Source organism: Procambarus clarkii, chromosome 52, assembly GCF_040958095.1.
Source record: "Procambarus clarkii isolate CNS0578487 chromosome 52, FALCON_Pclarkii_2.0, whole genome shotgun sequence".
NCBI lineage: Eukaryota > Metazoa > Arthropoda > Malacostraca > Decapoda > Cambaridae > Procambarus > Procambarus clarkii.
This window is the reverse complement of record NC_091201.1, coordinates 27000956-27015285: the sequence shown is the minus strand read 5'-3', so window position 1 is coordinate 27015285 and position 14330 is coordinate 27000956. Positions and strand designations below refer to the sequence as shown.

The 14330-nt window shown below is 44.7% G+C and overlaps 1 protein-coding gene across 4 annotated transcripts in view; it reads right to left on the bottom strand.

Moving 5' to 3' along the window:
• LOC123763554 (inter-alpha-trypsin inhibitor heavy chain H4) overlaps positions 1 to 14330 on the bottom strand; it is a 247292-nt gene that overhangs the window by 74709 nt on the left and 158253 nt on the right. The window lies entirely within an intron of this gene.

Here is a 14330-nt window from a genome sequence, read left to right as displayed (position 1 = left end):
CGGCACAACATACACCGTGTTATAATTAATTTGTCCACCATTTGCATCTTCAGTGGCAGTTATTTCCCGCCAAAAATAACGGTTTAAATTTTGGCGGGATATAACGCGGGGGGATAATGGCGGCCATAATATTACATGGTCATGGTGGCTGAGAGCGAGTATTTCCCGGGGCCCGACTTACAGCGCTGTTACACCCTTCGTGTCTTGTAGCCGTGATAACAAAGAGACAGAGATGTGAGACACAGAAAATGGGCACTGCATTGGCATTTTGAAATTTGAAATTTGAATTTGAATTGCCAACCTAACATATATTATTACATTTCTTGACCGGGGCGAACGTATCAGATAAACGGAAATAAACCGTTTTCTATGCTACTAGTTAATGACATTGTTTAAAAACAACTACAAAATGACTAAAAAAAAACATTAACCTACACATAAATTATACCAAGGTTTAAATTTACCAGACTAATTACAGAAAAGATTTCTTCACTCCACGTGTACAATAATTAAAAAATAAGGTTGCAAAAACATCATTAACTATCTCAGTTAAGAAATCGTAAAGAAATTTCCCTGTGAGGGCCTCCAGAAACAAAGCCAATTAACAGAGTGCCTTGGAATTTTAGCTTCGAGAAATTTAGCGCCGAGAAATCGTGGAAAAAAAAAACGGATAATACAAGAATTGTAAATGTAAACAATTTGCGAAAACACATCTTGGAGGGGACGCCATATTGAATCTAATTCTATTATTATTATTATTATTATTATTATTATTATTATTATTATTATAATTATACCGAATGATAGTTACAACTTCAAACTCACGACGTGGCTGGCCACATGAGGTACAGGAGGAGAAATAAAGGAGAGAATATTAACAGAAGGTGCGAAGAGGGCAACGTCAGGCCAGCCAATCAGCGAAGCGCATGCCTTGCAGATTGTGACGTCATTGTTGGCGCGCGTTCGTATTACAGTGAAATTCAAAATAAATAATCATTTTTCAAATAGGTTAATCAAGCAACAATTAAAACACGAGGAAACCATTTACGACAAAGGTCATGGGGAAGACGTATCTATACCTTACGTGGTGATTCTTCACGCCCTCCTTATCTCAACACATCGTATCATTTCCCGCCTTTTTTTTCTTTGCCAATAATTGACGTTTCCTCAACATCTTAAAAGGTTTTCACCGTCATGTCTTCCTCCAATAACGTTTCTCACCTCCAGAGCGTAAAATTTCTCACCATTTCCTCCTCTGCAGCCTAGTGTTTCTCAACCTTTCCTCCGAAGCCTAACATTTCTCAACGTTTCCTCCGAAGCCTAACATTTCTCGACATTTCCTCCCCCGGAGCATAACGTTTGTCAACGTTGCAGCAGCCCTTGTCAACTGCTCTTATCTCTTACTTTAAACTAATTAAATGCTTCCTTCCCCCCAACAGTTTTACAACGACTTTTGAAGCGTAAGTTGGCGGGAATAATTTACTGTTGTGGTGTGTGTACTCATCTATTTGTGCTTGCGGTGGGTTGAGCTTTGGCTCTTTGGTCCCGCCTTTCAACCGTGAATCAACTGGTGTACAGATTCCTGAGCCTACTGGGCTCTATCATATCTACATTTGAAACTGTGTATGGAGTCAGCCTCCACCACATCACTGCCTAATGCATTCCACCTGTTAACTACTCTGACACTGAAAAAGTTCTTTCTAACGTCCCTGTGGCTCATGTGGGTACTCAGTCTCCACCTGTGTCCCCTTGTTCGCGTCCCACCTGTGTTGAATAGTTTATCCTTGTTTACCCGGTCGATTCCCCTGAGGATTGTGTGTGTGTGTGTGTGTGTGTGTGTGTGTGTGTGTAATTATAACACCTTCGGGGACTGGAAGAACAAACAATAAATTGGACTTCACACCACACACACCCACACACACACACACACACACCCACACACACACACCCACCCACACACACACCCACACACCCACACCCCCACACACACACACGAGACCAATCCCCCATCAACAACACACACTCCTGGGCGCCACACACACACACACACACACACACACACACACACACTTGTCTTGTGACCATCGTGTTGGGTGGACGTGGGTTGGGAGCTCCAGGTTCACTAGTGGAGTGGGAGGGGTAATCAGGCAACTTCGAAGTGAAAAAGTGTGTACAAGTGAATGAAAAAACCTTGAGTTTTGGCCAGAGCCATAAAGTAGTGAAGAAAAACAGTTTAAATAGCGTAATTCAAAATAGTTGTAGTATTGTGGCAGTGTGTAGTGTGGAGCAGACCTCACCGACCTCTGACCGCGTGACCTCACCCCGGCAGCAACCCTCCTACCACCACGGGGACGACGCTTGGAGATTCACTCACCTATTGTGTTAGCAGGACGGTAAGATACTTGGAACCCCTGTGGGTAAGGTTGCATTATAGCAATGACTAGGTCAGGAAGGGCGTCTAGGTCCAGCAGTATTATGATTGAGGAAGAAGATAGGTTTGTGGAGAAGATGATTGGGAAATTTGTAGAGAAGAGGGATGTTTGGATAGGTGATCTAATCCAGGGGATTAAAAGTGAAGTCTTTAATAAGATACAGGGCGAGGTTCAAAGACTCAAACAAGAGTTTATGGAGTATATTCAAGAGGAAATCAGGAAGAGCAGGGTAGAATGGCAAGGAGAAATATCTAGGCTTACTAATGAATTTGGCAGGAATAAGGGAAGCTTGGCAGGGGAAGGGGAAGTAGTAGTAGTAGGTGGAGTAGCGGGTGTAGGAGGGGTGGGGGTCAGCCAGGGAGAGGGCCACCAGCATGACCCTGAACTGAGAAAGAGGACAATCATAATCCATGGATTACTTGAAGCCAGGGCACCATCGAGGCAGGAAAGGATGGAGATTGAGGATTTGGAACTACAGGGGATCTTGAGAGACATGAGAGCCCAGATGGCAGGGAATGAGGTGCAAGTCCACCGACGCATTGGACCATACAACTGTAACAGGAAACGACCTGTCCTGGTACAGTTCACTAACGAAGAGGCAGTGGATTACATACTGCATCACAAACACCTACTCAGAGGTAGCGAAAATTACTACAACGTATTTATTGACAAATTCATGACGAAGGAGGAACAGATTGCCCACAGAGCAAGCAAACAACAATACGACTCTTCCCATTTGAGCGCAGCTACACACCCCAGTGCTAATCCACCCCATGCTAACCAGCTCACACGTGCTTCTCAGGTCACCCCTTTCCCAAATCAGCCGCCCCTGCTTATCTCCCCAGCACATCCCTTGACCCCTCTGACCCCACTGGAGTCAAATTCATCCCACATTCCAAGGACCCCCTCATCACCTCAACCCCCAAAACCCGTCCAGCCCTCGTCCCCTCAACCCCCAAAACCCACCCAGCTCTCATCTCCTCAACCCCCAAATCCCATCCAGACCTCATCCCCTCAACCCCAAGAACCCACCCAGACCTCATCCCCTCAACACCCAAAGCCTACCCTGCCCTCACCCCTCCTCATCCCCTCTCCTTCCATGTGACCCCCCACCCTTGCGAGGGAGGTGGGAGGTCCCCCCCACCCCCTCTATCCATCCCCCTCCCAACCTCTCAACCTCTATCTGTCTCCCAACCTTACGCCATCTCCCAACCCCTCTATGCCCTCCCTAATCTTCAGACCCAGTATGCCCTTCCTACTCCAGACCTACCTACCCAGGCCCTACCCCAGACCCTCCTACCTACCTTCCTAGAAGCCCAGCCCCCAGTAGCCCCCCAAGCACCCCTCCTGAACTCTTTCACCCCCCATACACCCCCCGGACCCCCCCAGACACCCCCTGGATCCCCCCGGACATCCCCCGGACCCTCCCCGCCCCCAGTCATCCCCCAGACACCCCCCAGATCCCCCAGATCCCCTCTGCCCCCAGTCACCCCCCAGACATCCCCCAGATCCCCCCAGACCCCCAGAGAAAGGGAGAACTCTGGTACAAGAGTTTCCATGAAGAATCTCAAGGTTTGGTACACCAATGCTGATGGGGTATCTAATAAAGCAGAAGAGATAAAAGAAAGAGTGAGTGAAGCAGATCCTGACATAGTTGCAATTGTGGAAACTAAAATTAATGACATGATCTCAGATGCTATCTTTCCTGAAGGGTACCAGGTGATACGAAAAGAGAGGACACAGAGACAGGGAGGGGGAGTAGCACTCCTAATAAAGCGGAAATGGAAGTTTGAAGACCTGGGAAATCGAGTTACCAATGAGTGCACAAGCTTCATACATGGAACTCTGACAGTAGATGGGAGGAAGATTGTGATCATGGTAATCTACAATCCCCCACCAAACAGTAGAAGACCCAGGCAGGAGTATGATGACAACAACAAAGCATGTATTGATGAACTGCAGAAGGCAGCAACACTAGCCCACAGAATGAGAGCGAAGCTGCTGATCATGGGGGACCTAAATCATGGAGAGATAAATTGGGAATCAAGGAATCCCCATGGAGGGGATGAAACGTGGGGAGCAAAATTAGTAGATGTTATAGACAGGAATTTCCTGACACAACATGTGAAGGAAGACACAAGGGAAAGAGGAGGAGATGCACCGAGCCTATTAGACCTGATTTTCACCCAGAACGTAGAAGATATCGAGAATTTAGAGCATGAAATACCTCTAGGGGCCAGTGACCATTGTGTCCTAGTCTTTGACTACATGATGGAATTCAAAATTATGACCATGGGACAAGAGATCTGGGAAAGGAGAGCTGACTACAGGAAAGGGGACTATATGAGGATAAGGGACTATCTGGGTGAAGTGCAGTGGGAGGAAGAAATTAGAGGAAAAACAGTCCAAGATATGATGGACCTAGTCATACAGAAATGCCAGGAGGCCGAAGAGAGATTTATACCAACGGTAAAGGGAAAAAATAAGAAGGAATATAATAACCCATGGTTTAATAGACAGTGTCAGGAAGCAAAAATGGCCAGCAGGCGGGAGTGGAGGAAGTACAGAAGACAAAGAACAGAGGACAACAGAAGCAGATACAACAGAGCTAGGAACGATTACATTAACATTAGACGAACATCGGAAAGGGACTATGAGAACGATATTGCAATCAAAGCGAAAAACAACCTAAGTTACTACACAGTCATATAAGAAGAAAAATGTCGGTGAACGACCAAGTGACAAGACTAAGGAAGACAGAGGGGGCATATACTGAAAGTGACAAGGAAATCTGCGAGGCACTGAATGCCAGTTTCCATGGAGTGTTCACTACCGAGCCTGAGCAGCTCCCATTGTTGGAAGGGGTTACCCTAGATGAAAGACTATCAGATATAGAGGTGACAGCAGAGGAGGTAATGAAACAGTTGACAACTCTAGATGCAACTAAAGCAGTTGGACCAGACAAAGTATCACCGTGGATACTAAAAGAAGCAGCACAGGCCCTCAGCGTGCCTCTGGCAATGATCTTTAATGAGTCACTTATGTCAGGAGAATTGCCCAGTTGCTGGAAGAAGGCAAATGTCGTGCCGATCTTCAAGAAAGGAGATAGGGAGGAGGCACTTAACTACAGACCTGTATCACTGACAAGCATCCCCTGTAAAATACTGGAAAGAATAATTAGGCTACGACTGGTTGCACACCTGGAGAACATTAGGTTGTGAACAAACATCAACATGGGTTCTGGACAGGGAAATCGTGCCTAACAAACCTTCTGGAATTCTATGATAAAATAACGAGGATAAGACAGGACAGAGATGGTTGGGCAGACTGCATATTTCTGGACTGCCAAAAAGCCTTTGATACAGTACCGCACATGAGACTGCTGTTCAAGCTCGAGAGGCAGGCGGGGGTGGGGGGAAAGGTCCTAGAATGGATAAGGAACTACCTAACAGGAAGGAGCCAAAGAGTTACGGTAAGGGGCGAGAAGTCGGACTGGCGAACAGTAACAAGTGGAGTACCACAAGGATCGGTGCTGGGACCAATTCTATTTCTTGTATATGTTAACGACATGTTTACAGGCGTAGAGTCCTACATGTCGATGTTTGCGGATGATGCAAAGTTGATGAGAAGAGTTGTGACAGATGAGGATTGCAGGATCCTCCAAGAGGACCTGAACAGATTGCAGAGATGGTCAGAGAAATGGCTACTAGAATTCAACACGAGCAAATGTAAAGTTATGGAAATGGGACTAGGAGATAGGAGACCAAAGGGACAGTACACAATGAAGGGGAACAGCCTACCTGTAACGACGCGTGAAAGAGACCTGGGGGTGGACGTAACACCTAATCTATCTCCTGAGGCACATATTAATAGGATAACGACAGCAGCGTACTCTACACTGGCAAAAGTTAGAACATCATTCAGAAACCTAAGTAAGGAGGCATTTAGGGCGCTTTACACTGCCTACGTAAGGCCAGTCTTAGAGTATGCCGCCTCATCATGGAGTCCCCATCTGAAGAAGCATATAATGAAACTGGAAAAGGTTCAGAGGTTTGCAACGAGACTCGTCCCAGAGCTACGAGGGATGGGGTATGAAGAGCGCCTGAGGGAACTGTGCCTTACGACACTAGAAAGAAGAAGGGAGAGGGGGGACATGATAGGAACGTATAAGATACTCAGAGGAATTGACAGAGTGGACATAGACGAAATGTTCACACGGAATAGTAACAGAACGAGAGGACATGGATGGAAGCTTGAAACTCAGATGAGTCACAGAGATGTAAGGAAGTTTTCTTTTAGCGTGAGAGTAGTGGGGAAATGGAATGCACTTCAGGAACAGGTTGTGGAAGCAAATACTATTCATAATTTTAAAACCAGGTATGATAGGGAAATGGGACAGGAGTCATTGCTGTAAACAACCGATGCTCGAAAGGCGGGATCCAAGAGTCAATGCTCGATCCTGCAAGCACATATAGGTGAGTACATATAGGTGAGTACACACACACACACACACACACACACCCACACACCCACCCACACACACCCACCCACACACACCCACCCACACACACCCACCCACACACACCCACCCACACACACCCACACACACACTCCTGGGCGCGCCAATGAGCGATAGGGCAGGCGTTGAACATTTTAATAACACACCCGACATAATTACAAGCCCCTTCCCCACTACCTCTTCATCACCACTAATTCCTCCCCCTCTCTCGCTCCCATACTTACCCATACACACACCTCCAGCATTCCACCGTGATGTATGGTAATCACAGCCCACGACAGGAGCGCTCATCATGTGTATATTTAATACTCTACATATATTACTGTTTCAGATGGTGGGGGATAGGAACTATTCAGACGTCCTTGAGAGATTGACTATCCCCAGTAGCACGGGCTATGGTGAGCCCGTAGCCTAAAATAAAGGGTTTAGAATGTCTTTTCTAACGACGCCACCTCCCACATGTACAGCCCATCGTGACGAAATCTACAAGGGGCCGTGGTGGGAGATTCGAACCTATGCGCTGGGTTTGCCCAAGACGCACATTATTTTGTATTTTGGTGATATGATCACCAAATACAAAATCCTAACAGGAATCGACCAAATTGACAAAAGAGGAATTCCTAGAACCAGCAACTTCAAGAGGACACAGATTCAAGCTAAAGATTCGGACACAGATTCGGCACAAAGGTGCCGAATAAATATTAGACAGTTTTCTTTTGCAAACAAGAGTGGTAGACGGTTGGAACAAGCTAAGTGATGGAGGTCAAAACCGTCAGTAGTTTCAAAACGTTATACGACAAAGAGTAGTGGGAAGACGGGACACCACGAGCGTATAGCTCTCATCCTGTAACTACACTTAGGTAATTACACACTTGCCAACACCCTGTTCACAGCATTCGAATATAAGTCATTAATAAACAGTTGCGAACTGTTTACCCGCTCCTGGTCATTTATCATCGGAAATAATCGGGTTAACCGTCGCAGTTTTTGACAAGAGTTAAATTGAGTTAATTAAACAGCTTTGCATACGAGACCGGACCTGCTGGTCGTACCATAGTAGCCGTTGTTATTGTACAACTTCCACCACTGTTTTAAAGTCCTAAATAAACATACAATGTAATATGTTCAGTTTTTTCATATTGTATAATGCTAAATTATAATTAACAATAACTTTGAACATAATGATAAGGAGCCTCATGCGTCAGGCAGCAGGGCGTCACGACCAGGCAGCATAATTATATACTGCATCATTTTTCTGGCATAAATATCCAATTGTCCTCTGCAAAGTTATCTTAACCAACTTTTGGCAGCAAATGTGTTGAAAAGTCTGACTGGCACTTGGAGGATGTGGCATTACCACGGCGGCTTATTTAAACCACGAGTCATACGTCAGGCAGCGGTGTTGCACAACTGCCATTTAAAGCCTAATTCATAACAAAAACTAGTTTACTACAAACTACGCTTTACTATATTTTCAATCCATGCTCAAATTTGTTTTTTTTAAAGGAAAAACAATGAGAAATAACAATTTTCATTTTTGTTTGGTAGCTAAGTACTTAAATTACGACTTTTTATACAGAAAATATACAAATTAGTGAAAACGACAATTGGTCAGATTTGGCACAAATTGACCTGTAGTTGTCAAAATACGAAGCCTAGTCGAAAATATGACCATTGAGCGTTATTTTTTAACCGAATTCTGGCTCATTGCACATATTTGGAGTTTTAAATGCAGTCATTTTTTTTCAATCTGTGAGCGCCCTCTGCACCTTGCCGTCATCATCGTACCTCTGGCATCTACGCGGGCACTGTACACAGTAAACATTCACATTACTTGTTACCGACTTGATTAACGTCATTTATATTACTCAAACGGTTGATTAAAAGTAAAACACAATTAAATCGGCAATTTCTGTTTAATTCCGATGTATTATATAGTAATTCATCCTCGATACAAGTTTGAAAGGTGGTTTAAATTTGCGCGCCAAGCGAGGGCGTCTGGTGGCGACTTCGCTGTTTGGTCAAATTGTTAACAAATGACGATCATTTGTTCTATTTATCCTCATAAATCACGTCAAATAAATGTTTATTTTTGGCTGTAGTGGTGTCTAATTAGGCTTTGGTTAACTGTGTCTGCTCACTCATAGATGGCAATTGTCCAGCCCGTTTGCCCAAGCGTTACCAACGTCACTATAAACTCTAGTGCTAAATTACCCAAACCTAACCCAACCCGAGGACCCAAAACAGAAAACGGGACACCGTCAATTTGGCGATCTACCTGAAAGATAGAGCGACGGTTTCGCTTCATGCAGGTCGACGTTCAATCCCCCGACCGTCCACAAGTGATTGGGCACCATTCCTTTCACCTTCCGTCCCATCTCAAATCCTTATCCTGACCCCTTTCCCAGTGCTATATAGTCGTAATGGCTTGGCGCTTTCTTCCTTCACTCCAATAGCTGGTGAGAATTATAGTCATGTGACAATCCCAAAGTGCTTAGGGCAATGATTTTAGGAGTTCCTTCTGTCTTAAACTCCATCTTTTTATCTGTGGAGTCTGTGGGACAGACTCTCACTCACACTGGGAATTGTATGACAGGTGTGTACTCACCTAGTTGTGCTTGCGGGGGTGGGTTGAGCTCTGGCTCTTTGGTCCAGCCTCTTAACTGTCAATCAACTGGTGTACAGGTTCCTGAGTCTACTGGGCTCTATCATATCTACTCTTGAAACTGTGTATGGAGTCAGCCTCCACCACATCACTGCCTAATGCGTGATATGTGTGTACTCACCTAGTTGTACTCACCTAGTTGTGTCTGCAGGATCGAGCATTGACTCTTGGATCCCGATCTTGTGTGTGTGTGTGTGTGTGTGTGTACTCGTGCGCGTGCGCGCGTGCGTGCGTGTGTGCGACCTACCAGGCGCAGAGCGTTGCGCAAGAGACTCAGTACCATTGAGTCGTGGGTGTGTGTGTACAGCTGACTCAATGAGCGGGCGTAATTGAACCTTGGAGTGTCTTAACAGCACAATGGCCTCCCTGAATGGCCTGCCCTCGCCCCAAAAAAGGTCTTGGCGACGTCACTTGCCGCGGCGCTAACCCGCCTCGTAAACCCACACTTAAGCGACGCCTTAAAACCATGCCAGCTCATCGCAAACACAAATTCACAAAGAATTTTCGCCTAGTTTTGGGAAGTCCCCCCCCCCCCCGCCCCCCGCCCTTGGCAGTAAGGAACCTTTATGATCAATTATAAAGTTAGGTTAGGTTGACGGGGCGAAGATGACAGATGGTAAAGCCCAACCACTACGACATGTGTGTGTGTGTGTGGATGTTTATACGTCTATATATATATATATATATATATATATATATATATATATATATATATATATATATATATATATATATATATATATATATACATACATATATCTAATATAAACCTACAAATTTGGTTTAAAATAAAGAGCGTAAAAGAGACGCAGTTCACAGCATGTCTTAGCTTGTAAAATTCTTAGCAAGAACTCCCATCCTTATTCTTAACGAGCTCTTAAGTGTTTCTGGACGACAAGAAACGAGGAGGGGGGACTCGAACGAGGAAAAAACTGAACGTCCCCACACACACCACAGGTCAAACGACCAGAGTGCCAGAGTTCCATAGTGCCAAGAGAAGAGCAGTTGTTCCAGACTGGAAAATGGCGTTTCCGTCTGAGAGGAAGTGTTTCAGACCGAGCACAAACGTTTCGCACAGGCAGAAAGTATGAAGACCAAGGAGGCCATACCTGGCTACAAGCGCCAGGAAACTGCTGGGGAGGGAAACTTACAAGTTTGTGACCGGGACATAGAATAAGGCGTTTCTGAAGAGCTGTTAAAGGAACTCTCTCTGGAAACACAAACCGTAACTGTCTTTATTTTCCGCTTGTTACAACTTGTAATAAAGTTGTTACATCTTGGCTTAACGTATTTATGACGTATTAGAACGTTGTTACAACTTGCTATATTGGTTGTTATAACTGGTTAGGTGGTGTTAAAACTAGTTCGAACGTTGTAGCAACGTCGTAGTTTCGGTGTGTGTTTGCGGGCTCTCTCTCTGTCTCTCGCGCGCGCGCAGAATAAGACGAGTCAGGGGGAAATATTGGCATTTGGGAGCCATATGGCGGGTATATGGCCCCCAGGGAGCAGTTTGTGAAAGGGCAGAGAGGAATGTATATACAGACAGGGAAAGTGATAAAGATAGAGACACAGACAGACACACACACAATACACAGTTACCTATCTATCACAAATACAAAAATGCGTTGATACAAAATAAATTTTTTTGTTTCACAAAGCGAACGAAAATTTGCGAGCATATATATATATTTTACGTCTGTCCTACAAATATACGACACAAATGAACATTAATCACCTTTCCAAAATTTAAATAATATGAAAATATTAGTTTATATAACTTACCAATTTTTCACTTCCATAAAAAGTACCTTTTGTTAACAAGACACAAAAAGTCACACATATATATATATATATATATATATATATATATATATATATATATATATATATATATATATATATATATATATATATATATATATATATATATATATAAAATAATTCCCGATATATTTTATCAATACATTTTTTTCCCAAAATAACCATTAGTGTCCACTAACTATTGCTTTAAAACTACAGTAGTTTTCGTAGTTATTAAACAAAAACATATGAAATGACACAAATAAAAAAATATATGAAATATACACCTCATGTATTTGTGTACAATGAAATTGTCGACGTTTCGGCGCCCTTATGTCATGACCTGTCCTGGGTAAGGCTCTACCGCTGACCGAAACGTTGTCCATCATTTCATACCAGAGACCTGAAAGCTGCAGTATTAAAAGCTATGACAAGTTTTGTAATAATAGGCATTTGTATGGTCAGCACAGTAACCGGACCAGGCAATGTGATGTAGTCATTGCGGTAATTCACTTAGGCTATAGACACATCTGGCAGGTTAGTGAGGCTGAGCCACTACCAGAATACTCAGATTGTAAACTCTGTGATAAACCTTTAATGCCTTCACTAGAACACTAGTTCCTTCAACTACTACAGTAACTACAATAAAAAATTATTATATACATTGCCTTGGGACCAAGTTCCGTTTTCATTACAAATCTAACAAATCATCAGAGGCTACATTTCTACTTTCAAAATTCACGTAAACATGACTTTTTTTTTTTAACAAAAAATACCAGAAAAGTCAAATAAATATAAAATAAGATTTTTCCAGCCTCGTTATAAATATTTCCAATAAATATTTTTGCTCGCGGCTGCCACAAGTGTTCCAGCTTGACTTTGGTGGTTGTGAAGAGGAAAGTGCCTTCATTAATTCCCTGCGGCCCTCTTGAGTCCTCATGGCTTCCTCTTCCCCTTCACATTTATAGAAAAAATTTGCCCCCTTTACAGGATTTAATTAGTAGTCCACATGTACCAGCGGCTCCACCTGTAACTGTACTGCTGTGCCAGCAGCTGTATTTGTAACTGTAATCTGTATCTCACCCCCTATATATATGGGGGCAGTGACCTCTTCCCCCCCCCCCATTACGGGCTCACCATAGCCCGTGCTACATGGACACTTCGTTCTGAGTAGCTAAATCTGAAGTAACAACTCTCTCCCCTCGTTCTCCATATGGGGGCAGTGACCTCTCCCTCCTACCTCTCTCCTTCCTAGAGTACTTCCCTCCCACCTCTCTCTCTCTCCCTCCTAGGCTACTTCCCTCCCTCCTTCCCTCCCACCTCTCTCCCTCCCTCTTAGGGCACTTCCCTCCAAGACTTTCTTAAAAGACGAGAGCAAGAAAGAGAAAAACAAACTAATGATTTCGCTTGACTAGGAAACTTGTCGTTCCACCTAAGAAACAGTTCCAGCTACTGGTACTGTTGCCTGAGGAACAGTACCAGCTACTGGTACTGTTGCCTGAGGAACAGTACCAGCTACTGGTACTGTTGCCTGAGGAACAGTACCAGCTACTGGTACTGTTGCCTGAGGAACAGTACCAGCTACTGGTACTGTTGCCTGAGGAACAGTACCAGCTACTGGTACTGTTGCCTGAGGAACAGTTCCAGCTACTGGTACTGTTGCCTGAGGAACAGGCAACACTGACGTTAGAATCAATTCCTATTCCATTACATTTTCCTGAACTAGTTACCAAATTTACTTCCTATTCCTTTAATATTACGATTCTTAATAATCCTATTCACCAATCTTGTGGGACTAATCCTCAGTACCAATCATTAGTCCGATAATCCACTACCGGAAGCGAATTATGGATACAGCGGAATGATTTGAGAGATTTAATCCTTAGTAATAAGACGAGTTGGTCATTTGTATGCAGCATGAGTTTAAATTTTATCTCTAAATGGCTCAATTTTTATCAGTGTGAGATGTGAATAGTTTGTAATGTTCTGTTTTCTTAACATTTATTCCAAGAGTTCTCGTCTAATGATGTCTTTAGAAGATCTGTTTGATAACTCTAAGATTCCGTTCCTGGTGTTCCTGGTGTTCCTGGTGTTCCTGGCGTTCCTGGTGTTCCTGGTGTTCCTGGTGTTCCTGGTGTTCCTGGCGTTCCTGGTGTTCCTTGCGTTCCTGGTGTTCCTGGCGTTCCTGGTGTTCCTGATGTTCCTGGCGTTCCTGGCGTTCCTGGTGTTCCTGGTGTTCCTGGCGTTCCTGGTGTTCCTAGCGTTCCTGGTGTTCCTGGCGTTCCTCCTGGCGTTCCTGTGTTCCTGGCGTTCCTGGCGTTCCTGCGTTCCTGGTGTTCCTGGTGTTCCTGGTGTTCCTGGCGTTCCTGGCGTTCCTGGCGTTCCTGGTGTTCCTGGTGTCCTGGTGTTCCTGGTGTTCCTGGCGTTCCTAGCGTTCCTGGTGTTCCTGGTGTTCCTGGCGTTCCTGGCGTTCCTGGTGTTCCTGGCGTTCCTGGTGTTCCTGGCGTTCCTGGCGTTCCTGGCGTTCCTGGTGTTCCTGGTGTTCCTGGCGTTCCTGGTGTTCCTGGCGTTCCTGGCGTTCCTGGTGTTCCTGGTGTTCTTGCCATTCCTGGCGTTCCTTCCGTTCCTGGCGTTCTTTCCGTTCCTGGTGTTCCTTCCATTCCTGGCGTTCCTTCCGTTCCTGGCGTTCCTTCCGTTCCTGGCGTTCCTTCCGTTCCTGGCGTTCCTTCCGTTCCTGGCGTTCCTTCCGTTCCTGGTGTTCCATCCGTTCCTGGCGTTCCTTCCGTTCCTGGCGTTCCTTCCGTTCCTGGCGTTCCTTCCGTTCCTGGCGTTCCTTCCGTTCCTGGCGTTCCTTCCATTCCTTCCAGATGTGTCCTGTATTCTTAAAAACATCATACAAGGAGAGAGTGCTCGA